Source organism: Mandrillus leucophaeus, unplaced genomic scaffold (genome assembly GCF_000951045.1).
Source record: "Mandrillus leucophaeus isolate KB7577 unplaced genomic scaffold, Mleu.le_1.0 Scaffold326, whole genome shotgun sequence".
Lineage (NCBI taxonomy): Eukaryota > Metazoa > Chordata > Mammalia > Primates > Cercopithecidae > Mandrillus > Mandrillus leucophaeus.
The window spans coordinates 2653131-2665417 of record NW_012103432.1 but is presented as its reverse complement, the minus strand read 5'-3'; the positions used below and the strand labels follow the sequence as shown (position 1 = coordinate 2665417).

General features: G+C 46.7%; 1 pseudogene; it reads right to left on the bottom strand.

Moving 5' to 3' along the window:
- Positions 1 to 12287, bottom strand: part of LOC105545384 — a 77618-nt pseudogene that overhangs the window by 1392 nt on the left and 63939 nt on the right.

The window sequence follows — 12287 nt, the reverse complement described above, 5'->3', positions numbered from 1 at the left end:
TTTTTTGAGATGGAGTCTTGCTCTGTCACCCAGGCTGGAGTGCAGTGGCAGTAATCTTGGCTCACTTCAACCTTTGCCTCCCAGGTTCAAACGATCTTCTTGCCTAAGCCTCCCGAGTAGCTGGGATTACAGGCGCGCATCACACCCGGCTAATTTTTGTATTTTTAGTAGAGACGTCATGTTGGCCAGGCTGGTCTTGAACTTCTGACCTCAGGTGATCCACCTGCCTCAGCCTCCCAAAGTGCTGGGATTACAGGTGTGAGCCACCGCACCCAGCCCAGTGTTTGTAGATCAAATACAGATTTTCGCTATTTCAGCTGCTTTGCCCAACATCCCTTTCTTCTGCTCTTTTGGTGGTGCTGTCCTTTTCAGAGTCCATGGGATTCTGTTGGGGCTGCCAATCACAGTGCTGGGCCCTAGCCCTGGCCACACTGATTGGCCCAAGAGTTGTGCACCAGACCCAAGAAGACCAATCAGAATCTTTCCCTGAATGTGTATGTGTGGATACAAGGGAAAAAAGAGAACTCACTTCTCGGTTGCAGAACTGATACAAACCTGGAGATGTGTGCTCCCTACCCTCCTCCCTACCATCCCCTCCTTCCCAGTGTAGACACGTCTTCATCTTTACACCTCATCGTGGAGGCTCATCGAGGGCAGAAAAGAGAAGCGAAGGCAGGAGCCGGCAGGAAGGAGGGAGGTCGGACACTGGCCTTACTACGGGAGCATGTCAGATGTCAGCTCCCTTCAGGGATTCTTAGCACGTGCTCCTCCAAATTCACCGTATTTGGAGGGAGTGTTTATTTCCTGTGTCTGTCTTCACAAATTACCACAGCTTGGTGACTTAAAACAGCAGTCATCTGGCCGGCCGCGGTGGCTCACGCCTGTAATCCCAGCACTTCGGGAGGCCGAGGCGGGTGGATCACCTGAGGTCAGGAATTCTCGACCAGCCTGGGCAACATGGTGAAACCCCGTTTCTACTAAAAATATAAAAATTAGCTGGGCGTGGTGGTGCATGCCTGTAATCCCAGCTACACCGGGAGCCGAAGCAGAATCGCTTGAACCCAGGAGGCGGGAGGTTGCAGTGAGCCGAGATCGCACCGTTGCACTCCAACCTGGGGGACAAGACCAAGACTTCATCTAAAAATCAAAACAAAACAAACAAACAAACAAAAAACAACAGTCATCTCTTCTCTCACAGTCCTGGAGGCCTTGAGTCTGAAATTCCTATCACTGGGCCAAATTCAAGGTGTGAGCAGGGCGGAGCCTTCTCCAGAAGCTGGAGGGGAGAATCCATCCAGTGCTTCTTCTAGCTTCTGGGGGTGGCTGCATCTTCGGCTTTTGGCCACATCGCTCCAATCTCTTCCTCTGTGCTCACATTGCCGCCTCCTCCTCTGTCTGTGTCAAATCTCCCTCTGCCTCCCTCTTTGAAGAACACTTTGATGGCATTTAGGGCCCACCCAAATAATCTAGGATAATCTTCCCATCACAAGAATCTTAATTTAATCACATCTGTAAGACCCTGTTTCGTTTTGTGTGTGTGATAGAGTTTCGTTCTTGTTGCCCAGCTGGCAACGCCATCTTGGCTCACTGCAACCTCTGCCTCCCAGGTTTAAGCGATTCTCCTGCCTCAGCCTCCTAAGTAGCTGGCATTACACGCACCCACCACCACCCCCGGCTGATTTTTGTATTTTTAGTAGAGACGGGGTTTTACCATGTTGGCCAGGCTGGTCTCGAACTCCTGGCCTCAGGTGATCCACCTGCCTCAGCCTCCCAAGTGCCAGGATTACAGGTGTGAGCCACCACGCCTGGCCCTACTTTTGACTTTTTGCTGTCATAGACAATCCCATGATGAACAACCTCACTTGAGTGGCTAATTGCTTCCTTAGGAAAGATTCTGAGACATGGAGTTATTAGGCTGATGTGGAGACCCTTTAAAAAGCTCTAGATAAGGTTGGCTGTGGTGGCAAAATCCTGTAATCCCAGCTACTCAGGAGGCCCAGGCGAAAGGATCACTTGAGGCCAGGAGTTTGAGATCAGCCTGGGCAACACAGCAAGATCTTGTCTGTACAAAAATTAGCCAGGCATGGTGGTACCTACCTGTAGTCCTGGCTACCTGGGAGGCTGAGGCAAGAGGATCTCTTGAGCTCAGGTGTTTGAGTTTACATGATTGCACCACTGCACTCCAGTTTGAGTGACAGAGACCCTGTCTCTAAAATAAATAAAATTAAAAGCTCTAGATAGATAAATATTGACAAGTGTCTTTCCAGAAAGATAATACCAGTTCACATTCTGACAAAATTGTCCGAGTACTTTTGTCACTGTACATACCACGTTTTATTTATAAACATTTGTCAATTTGATTGATAAAAAACATGTCTTATTTTAAGATGTATTTCTCTGATTACTAGAGAGGGTGAATCTTTTGTGTGGCTGAGTGGCATTTTTATTTCTTCTATAAATTATAGTCTGCTGCTGTTTTGTCCCATTCAATTTTAGTGTTGCCCTCATGGATTGATAACCATTTTGTCATATTTGTGCAGACAGCTTTTTCTTGTTTGCCATTTGTCTTTTAATTCTGTTTATGAGGATTTAGAGTTTTTCAAAAGGAAAATATCCCTGCAAACTGATGAGTCCCAAATGTTATTTTTTTTACGTGGACGAGTTTCTGCTTTGCTTTCAGGAATTGCTTCTGTGCCTGAGGCAGGGGCCTGGCAGGGGTTGGAGGGACAGGGTGGGGGCTCAGCACTCCTGGTGCAGGGGCAGGCGCATACTCCTGGCATCCCAATTCAGCCTCACAAACCTGAAACAAAACAACTGCAAATGGTTCTTTAGACTGGCCACCACCTCCATTTTATGATCTCTCTCTTTCCTTCTTTCTTGTGGGGGCTGTGAATGTGCTTCATTCCCAGGATTTACAAGGTCTAAAAATCAGTTTTAAAAAACCAGCTCCAGCTAGGCGCGGTGGCTCATGTTTGTAATCTCAGCACTTTGAGAGTCTGAGGCAGGTGGATCACTTGAGATCAGGAGTCTGAAACAAGCCTGGCCAACATGGTGAAACCCCATCTCTAGTAAAAATACAAAAATTAGCCGGGCGTGGTGGCACGTGCCTGTAGTCCCAGCTACTCTGGAGGCAGAGGTTGTAGTGAGCTGAGATTGCACCACTACACTCCAGCCTGGGCAACAGAACGAGACTCCACATAAAACAAAACAAAACAAAAACCAGTTCCGGCCAGGCATGGTGGCTCATGCCTGTAATCCTTGTAATTCTAGCACGTTGGGAAGCTGAGGTAGGAGGATCCCTTGACCCCAGGAGCTCAAGACCAGCCTGGGCAACACAGAGAGACCCTGTCTCTATTTTTAAAAATAAAATAAAAGCCAATTCCCAGAAACACACGCAAGTTTCCCCTTCCCGTTAAATTGATGCATTTCTGGAAAAGCCATCCCATGTGAGAAGGAAGGCCCTGCACGTCGGCGTGCGGAACCTCACTGGGAGCACACACTGATGTACCACAGTCGGGCCCTACTGTGCAGCCCTACCCTGGGAGAGCCTGTGGGGTTTGCTGTCACTAATGCTGTTCATTTGCTTTTTGGTGCTTTGGTAAATTGTGTCCTATATATGTGTCTGAGTATACAAAGATAGTCCCTAACCTGCATTCTAAAGTGATGGGGCCGACGAACAATTGGGCTTTTGATCTAACAAGTTGGGTCCCAAAGCTGAGAGCCAGAGTTTAATCGCTCAGGGCATGGAGAAAGATTTTTAAAGCCACAAAGGCAGGAAGAGGGAAATAGAGGAAATGGGTGCCTGGCACCTGAAGAGACACTGAGGAAGGAATGATGAGGTTTGAAGGGGATTCTAGGAATTTTACCATGAGGCGTGCAACGCAGACCTCTCTCATCTCTAGATGAAAACCAGGGAAGTCCCCATTCCCCACAGGTGCGCTTAGAGCTGGGCCATCAGATCAGATGAAGAGGTGAGAACAGCCTCGCAGTGGATGCAGGGTGAGCACCAAGGGAGGGGGTGGAAGGCCAACCAAGCCCAGGCTGCAGAGCCATGGGGCACTGGTGGCACCGAGACAGCCACTCTGTGTGACCAGGCTGGGGAGGCAGTGCTCTGGGTCACCTGCCCGTGCTGGGCTGGATGGTGAGATGACACCTTCATCCCTCTTTCAGCCACACTGCCCAGAGTGGGCTCACACCCTCATTATATCTCACCTGGAACATTCCAGCAGCCCTTCACTTGTCCTCCCCCACACATCAACATGATCTGTCTGAATCACAAATCTGATCCCATTTCTCCTTGATGATAACCTTTGATGTCTCCCCACGCGCCAGCCTTTCCTTAGCATTCAAGGCCCAGAGACAAGGCCCCGTCCCAGTTCCCCTCCTCAGGGTTTCTTCCCTGCTCACCTCTGCTCAGTGACATAGGGTCAGCCCTGGACAATCTTCACACCCTTATACACGCCCTTCCCCTTTTGCTGCCTCAGGAACTCTTATTCATGTCCCATCTTAAATGCCTTAATGCCTGGATCTCCCTGGCAAGTTTATACACTCCCTTCTCTGCGCTCCCAAAGCACATCAAACCTACGTGGATTCTTGTAAAGGGAGCAGGTGAAGTCTCTGAGTACTTCCCACACACCAGGAACTCGGCTAAGCCCTTTCATATATTAGCTCATTGAATCCACAGCCCTAAGAGATCAGTCCCACTGTTAATCCATTTATGAATGAGGAGATTGAGGCCCAGAGAAGTTACACGCCTGGCCCAAGGGCACACAGCTAGAGCAGCCGACCTGGGATTTAAGGCTTCTCACATTGTAACTGGGCAGCTTCACTTCAAAATGCATTTTAAAACCTTTTTCCCCATTTGTCTTTCTTCTTTCTTCCCTAGTCTCGAGACATAACCTTGAAGCAAATGGTAGAAGTATTTTCCCTTAACCTTAAATTAGACTCCATGCCTCTCCCTTTCCCACCATATACTCTTCACATTTATCTAACTGTATGCTAGTATCTAATTACGTGCTTACTTAGAAGTTCCAGGAGTTAATCTTGAGACAGACAGACAAAGCCTGGAGACCCAGCTGCAACGTTCCAGCAATTACCTCCAGGCAGCTACTCAATAACCCAGCCATTGTTGAGATGATGCCAGCCCACGTTCCAGGTGGACCGAGACCCAAGACAGCCACCGAGACAAGACACACAGACCTTGTACTTAACACCCGTCCCGCCTGCCTCCCAGATCGGGTTTCCCTTTTTAAGCTCTTGCCTTCTCCCCAGAAATTCAAAGTGGTTACTTTGGATATGAATCTGGTCATTTCCCCTTTGCTAGTTTTGATAAATAAAGTCACCTTCTTTCCTCACCCTTGTTATTGGGCTTTGCAAGCAGACCTGTATTCCATCACAGAACCATCCCATTATGTGCCTCGAAGTACTTCCCATGTGTGTCTTAAATGTGTCCACATCAGTAGCTCCCAAACCCTTTTAGCCTCAGGGTGACCTGTGGGGCCTGCTCAGATGTAGGAACCAGAAGTTCTTGGGGTAAGGTCCAGAGTCTGTCACTTTTCAAAGCTGTTCAGGTGAGACAGAAACTCAGTCAGGCTTAGGGTGACCGATTATCCTGGTTTGTCTGGGACTGTGGGGTTTCCTGGAAGGTAGCAAAGCCCTGGGGAAACGAACGAGCTGGTCACCCAGGTAGGAAGTTCGGGGGTGACTCGAGCATCAGTCTCCTGTCAGGGCGTTCAGCTCCCTGCGGCTGGAAACCTTTCAGCACCCAACGCAGTGTCTGACACACACGAGGTGCTCAGTAAGTGGAGAGAACTGTGCCTTGTGCCTGGAGCTCAACAAACTCAATTTTCTTCAGCTTTAGGCTCATCTGGAAAATGGTCTTCAGGGGCCTTAAACATGGGGTGCAGGTCAGAGAGTCAGCAGGCACAGTCCTGATCTTGCTCCGCACTACTTCACACCCCTTATCCTCAGAAACCAGACTGGATTAGGTACAACCCGGTGGCTGGGGTCAGCTGGCAGGCAGCCAGGCAGCGTGCTGCTCCCCAGAGACCTGTAAGAGATCTCTGCTCTTCCCAGCCATGCCGAAGCCATATGCACTCCCAAGGAGCCTCAAAGAGTGGGCAATGTCCATGAAGGCTGGTCTCTTGGTGAACGCTGGTTACTAAGCATTCACTAAGATGTTCATACAGATGGGAAAATGAGTCCCATCGAAGATGATGTATATATGTTGTTTGTAACAGAAAGAAATGACGTCTTCGCCCAGTGAATATGGTGCAGACGTATTTTCCCAGGTGGTCCTTGGTCTTTGGACTATGTATGGTATTTTTTTCCCACAGTGATGTTTACAATTTTTTATGAGTCATATACTATCAATCTCCTTTATTTGGGGTTTATGCCCTACTGAGAAAGCTTCCCCCACTTCTCGATTTCTTCTAGAACTTTCACACATTTTGGGGGGTACAAAAGGTAGGTTAGGGATCTAGTATTTCTTTCCCCCCAATTAGGCCAAGATAGGAAAGATGACTTCTCCAAAGTCAGAGCGGGTCTGGTGTCTGCTAGGATGCGGGTGCCCCATTCAGAGATCACCTCCCTGTCACTACCCTAAGTCTGCATAAAGATCTCTTCTTTAACTGGTCTCTTCAGAAGGCCTTAAAAGAATAACTGTTTTCACAACTTGCTTTCATGTATCCTTTCTTGCGTTACAGTCACTTATGCATGGGGCTTTCCTCGTACTTACTCTGAGACTGCTCATCTTTGAGGCTCCCACCTACCCACAATACTCTGTGCAGTGCTCTGTATATCACTCATATTCGAGAATTAGACTGAGATGTATGCCCCCAGCTGGCAGTGTGAAGGCCCTTGGATTTCCTAAATGCAGAGGCAAGGGATTTGGTGGGCTGAGTGCAGGCCCCTCTGCTCCCTAAGATCCCATGTCATGGCAGGGACTGGGGAACCCACTCAAGTGTGCCCTTGGTGTTCCCTTCCCTTCTCACACAGGGCAGTATGAAGCAGCTGCTGGGTTCACAGGATATGGGGCGTGATCTGTGGAGGTACACAGAGAAGGGAGTAGACAGGAAGGGAAATTCAGCCCCTGTGACTGATCTTGGGCCTTCTCCCATTAGCCCACCTCTCAGGTGTATTTCTTGGACCACAAGGACCAGAATGGCAGAAACTGAAGAAAAGCAATTGATATGGTTTGGCTCTGTGTCCCCACCCAAACCCCATGTCAAATTGTAATCCCCAAAATTGGGGGATGGACCTGGTGGGAGGTGACTGGATCATGGCGGTGAATTTCTCCCTTGCTGTTCTTATGATAGAGAGTGAGTTCTCACAAGATCTGGTTCTATAAAAGTGTGTAGCACTTCCCCCTTCGTTCTCTCTCTCTCCTGCCAGCCATATGAAGGCCATGTCTGCTTCCCCATTACCTTCCACCATGATTGTAAGTTTCCTAAAGCCTCCCCAGCCATGCTTCCTGTACGGCCTGTGGAACTGTGAGTCAATTAAACCTCTTCTCTTTATACATTACCCAGTCACAGGTAGTTCTTGATAGCAGTGTGAGAACGGACTAACACAGCAGTAGAGCTGAATAAGGAAAGGGCTCTTTCCATTTTATGAGCCTTTAGAAACTGGAATCTGCCTTGTCCTTTGGGGTGTAAATTTGAAATCCTAAGCCCCCCACTGACTGAATGGATCCCCTTGTGGCCAAGGGGACCCCATTAAAACCTTAAAACTGACTTCCTGGCCGTGACGGGACAGAAGGTCAGACACACCTCGTTATTCCCCCTTCCCTCTTGTGGTTTAGACACACAACTGACAAGTCTTAATGTTAAAATAGAGATTCTAAAACTGACAGAACAGATTCTTTGCGGCAATAATATATCAAATTATAAACAGAATCTAAGGCCATGCCAGGCAAGGGTTAAGTCACCCACTCCTACACTTAAAGAATAAACTATGTCCCAACTGCCACAAGGTTTTTCTTTTTCTCTAGCAGCCAAACTAGAGCGCTGGCCTTGAGATAAGCAATATTAAAACAACTACAGTTCATCCAGCTCACAGAGGCTGACTACCTGACCTTTGTTCCACCAGCCATAACTACAGCTTTGACTGGACAAGAGATTGATTTCATTAACTTTCTCCAGATAAGACCACCAACCATGGACTCGTTCTGGCCAGTTTACAGAGACTGCACACTTGCATGTTTCTGGATCCTGAAAAGACCTTTTGATGTATAGGGCCTAATCGTAATACATTTAAATGTTAATTCTCCACCCCAGAGTGCGTCATATGTTACACGCGTGTTTGTTCAATGCACATGCGTCAGAATCACCTCATGAATATTCACAGCTCCTCCTGTAACCTGTTGAATATGTATATTTAGCCAACCTGTTCAGCATAAAACTCCTACCCCAACTCTTCCTCCTTCGAAGTGCCTGTCTCTGGTCTTGTCCAGAGGCACCCTTCCCAGCCTGCTGTATCCCTTTATAAGATATATACTCTTCTCTCCTTTCCACATTTATAGAAATTATGTGTGGTTTTCTTCTTAAAGTTAACAGAGTTAATTATATCCCAGCCCACAAGGCCAACACAAGCAGCTGCCAACATTTCAGAATGCTTGGGGAATGCAGTGTCCTGGCAAATTGAAGACCTTTATGAATGGAGTGGCCCAGATTACTCAGGATGACTTGCTCACTTATCCACTCAACAAAGCGCTGGAGAATGCCTGCTGGGTGCCTGACTCTGCATGCTATTCTAGGTGCTGAAATACCACAGTGAAAGAGGGAGATGGTTGGCTGCTCTGGTGGAACCTGCTTTCTGGTAGAGGGAGACAGAAGACAAATCAATCAAGAATACACATGAAAATATCAGACACTGATAAATGCCACTGAGGAAGTAAGAGGAAGGCCACACCTGGGGAGCCACACTGCTGGGTGGTCAGGAAAGAAGGGACATTTTAACAGAGATGGAGTGATGAGGACTCACCTTGTGAAGACCTGGAGGAAGAGCAGGTGGGGCAACGGGCACAGCTGGGGCAAAAACCTGCTGCAGGGACGAGCTCAGTGTGTCTCAAACAGAGGCACTCCCTCTGACAGAAGAGAATAACAGCATATCCCCAGAGTTTCTAGAGATTTTGACCAAATTTTGTTCTTTTGAAGACTCAGGTTTTATCTTTAAAATGAAAGCAAATTTTGGGTTCTAGTCTTTGAAACAACCACATTTGTTTTTGTGTTAAACCTAACTGTCTTTAAAAAAAGAAGAGAGAGGATGTACTTGGATTGAGGTAAGCCAAGATTAAACTTCTAAAAGGTAATATCCCACAGTCCAGAGAAATCTGTGACACAAGGTAGCTAGATGCCATTTCATCCTCGTGTTTATCATTCACCTGGCAGTGATAGAATCTGGGCCTCCAATGAGTCCAAGTCCAATTCTGAAGAACACATGGCAAGATCTGACTTGGGTGGGGCAGTAAACCTCCTTGGTGGGTTATTTCCTCCATTCCCCCAACCTTAGATCCTGCACAACACACATTGTAGGTGGATTTGTTCCTGAACCCCAGGACCATGACTCAAGGCCATGAACACCTTAACCCGAGCAACCAAGGAATCCTGGCCTCTGGGGTGTGCCAGATCACCTAGTCAGATCAACTCCTCATCCGATGACTGTTATGGCCTGAATTGTGTCACCCTCGCATTTATACGCTAAAGTCCTAATCTCCAGTACCTTAGAATGTGACTGAATTTGGAAGTAGGGCCTTTAAACAGGTGATGAAGATTAAATGAGATCATGTGGTGGGCCCTACTCCAGTATGACTGGTGTCCTCATAAGAAAGGAAGAGCCACCAGGGATGTTCACACACAGAGGAAAGGCCATCTGCAAGCCAAGGACAGAGGCCTTGGAAGAAACCAAACCTGCTGACACCTCGATCTTGGACTTCTAGCCTCCAGAACTGCGAGTAAATACATTTCTGTTGTTTAAGTCATCCAGTCTATGGTATCATGTTACAGCAGCCCTGCCAGATTAATACAAGAACCCAACAAGAACCCAAGGTGAGGGGACTTTAGGGAATACGCACCCCAGAAGTAAAGTTTTAGAGTTTCCTTTCAAAGTTTTCTCCACCCCAGATAGAGTGCTCACTGGTTGGCTTCCTTCCTTCCCTCATTCCCTCCTCAAACCTTTAGAACTCACCACGGGCCAGCTCTATGTCCCCAGCTGGGCACTGTGTCTATGACTCCTAATCCATTCCTTTCCCAGCCCTCTGCGTCCTGTGCCAATGAAGGAATCAGCAGCCTCAGTCAGGCTTTTGTTCTCTAAACCATCCCTTCAAAGTTGCAGGTTGAGGGAAGGACCCCTCCCTGGAACCAGACCAAAGGTTCTGTATTGAAAAAGCATCGATCCTTCCCCTATAGTCCTTAAATATTCTTTTTACAAAGACTACACCAGATTAAAACGGTTCCGTGGCACAATCTCTACGGGTCTGTTAATTCAGGACACAGCTCTGGAATTAATGGTCAAGAACAAGAACCAGCTTTATTATAACTGCATCAATTCCAACAACATGTGCTGGGTAAATATCACCTCCAACAAGGTCCAAACTAGCCTATGGCCAAATGCAGCTTATAACTATGATTTTCCCTATACTTCTTCCTCTTAGCAAGATTTGGACTTCTCTGTTGATGAATCAGGCCTCTAGGTCATACATCCAACTGGAGAAGCCAGAAGTAACATCATCTTGGCCAAAACCAACAAGTCCACCTCCCAGTTGTCCCTCCTCTGGGAAACCAGCCCGTTTGGCTGCAGCCAGCACTGCCTTCGTGGCATGTGGTGTAATGGATGTAACCAGGACAGTGTTTACCAAAGCTGAGGAAATAGTCTCCATGTATGACACCAAGGCCAAAAAGGAAAAGTAGGCCAGCATCTGGTTCAAAAGAAGTGGAGAAATGAGACAAACCTGTCCGATGATCCAACTGTACATCCAATCTATGGGTCCAGCTATGGTGACTGGAGCCACTACAATGTTTATTCTTATAGCGACATGTGAGGAAAATAACAGGAGTATCAGGTGAGGGAGAGGGTGAGGCTCCCTGGGACTAAGCGCACTCACATTCATTGGTTTGTTTGCTGAATGTGTGTTTGCTTGTGTCTTCATTTTATGCAGAGGGCATTCCTCAGATGCTGGGTGACCTTGGCTGCCTGTTCATATTTAAGAGTGAGACATCAAAAGTTGATTGCCACCTGCAACCCAGCAACTCCGCTCCTAGGTTAATGCCCAGGAGACATGCATACAAATATGAACCAACGCATACACACAAGAATTCCTGTAGCAGCTCTGTAATAGCCCACAACTTGAAACTACCCACAAGTCCATCAACAGTAGACAGGATAAATAAATTGTAGTAGATAAACACAATGGGATTCAATACAGCACTGAGAATGAACAATCTACAACTACATGCAACAATATGGATGAATCTTACAAAAATTACGCTGAATAAAATAAGTCAGAACCAAAAAGCATACATGCTATGTGATTCCACTTATTTAAAGACAAAACACGCAAATTATTAATCTGCAAGATGAGAAGTCAAGATAGTGGTTATCCTTCGGTGCAGATAGTACACATTACACTTATATAAAGCAGATGCTTGAGGGAAAGCAAAGAAAAATAGAGAAAAATACCTATAGGGAGGATTAAACACACCATTCTCAGTAGGAGACAGGTCAAATGGACAAAAATTAAGCATATATGTCAAAATCTAAACAACCTAATCAACAAGATGAGTGCTTAAAGTCTTTTTTTAATTTATTTTTTGAGACAGTCTCGCTCTGTCACCCAGGCTGGAGTGCAGTGGCACGATCTTGGCTCACTGAAACCTCTACCTCCCAGGTTCAAGCGATTCTCCTGCCTCAGCCTCCTGAGTAGCTGGGGTTACAGGGACCCACCATCACACCTGGCTAATTTTTATATTTTTAGTAGGGACAGGGTTTCACCATATTGGTCAGGCTGACCTGAAACTCCTGACCTCAAGTGATCTGCCCACCTCGGCCTCCCAAATTAAAATCATTTCATCTTGATTTAAGCACACAAAAAGACATACACACTGGGATTCTGACTGGAAGGGTATTACATTTATATATTAACTTCAGAAGGGTTTATATTTTTGTAATAAGTCATTTCATCCATGAGTATGGAATGTCTCTCCATTTGTTAGTATAGAAAAAAAAAGCTATCGATTTTTGTACATTTATCTTACATATAGCCACTTTAAAATTCTGTTATTAATTTTCAT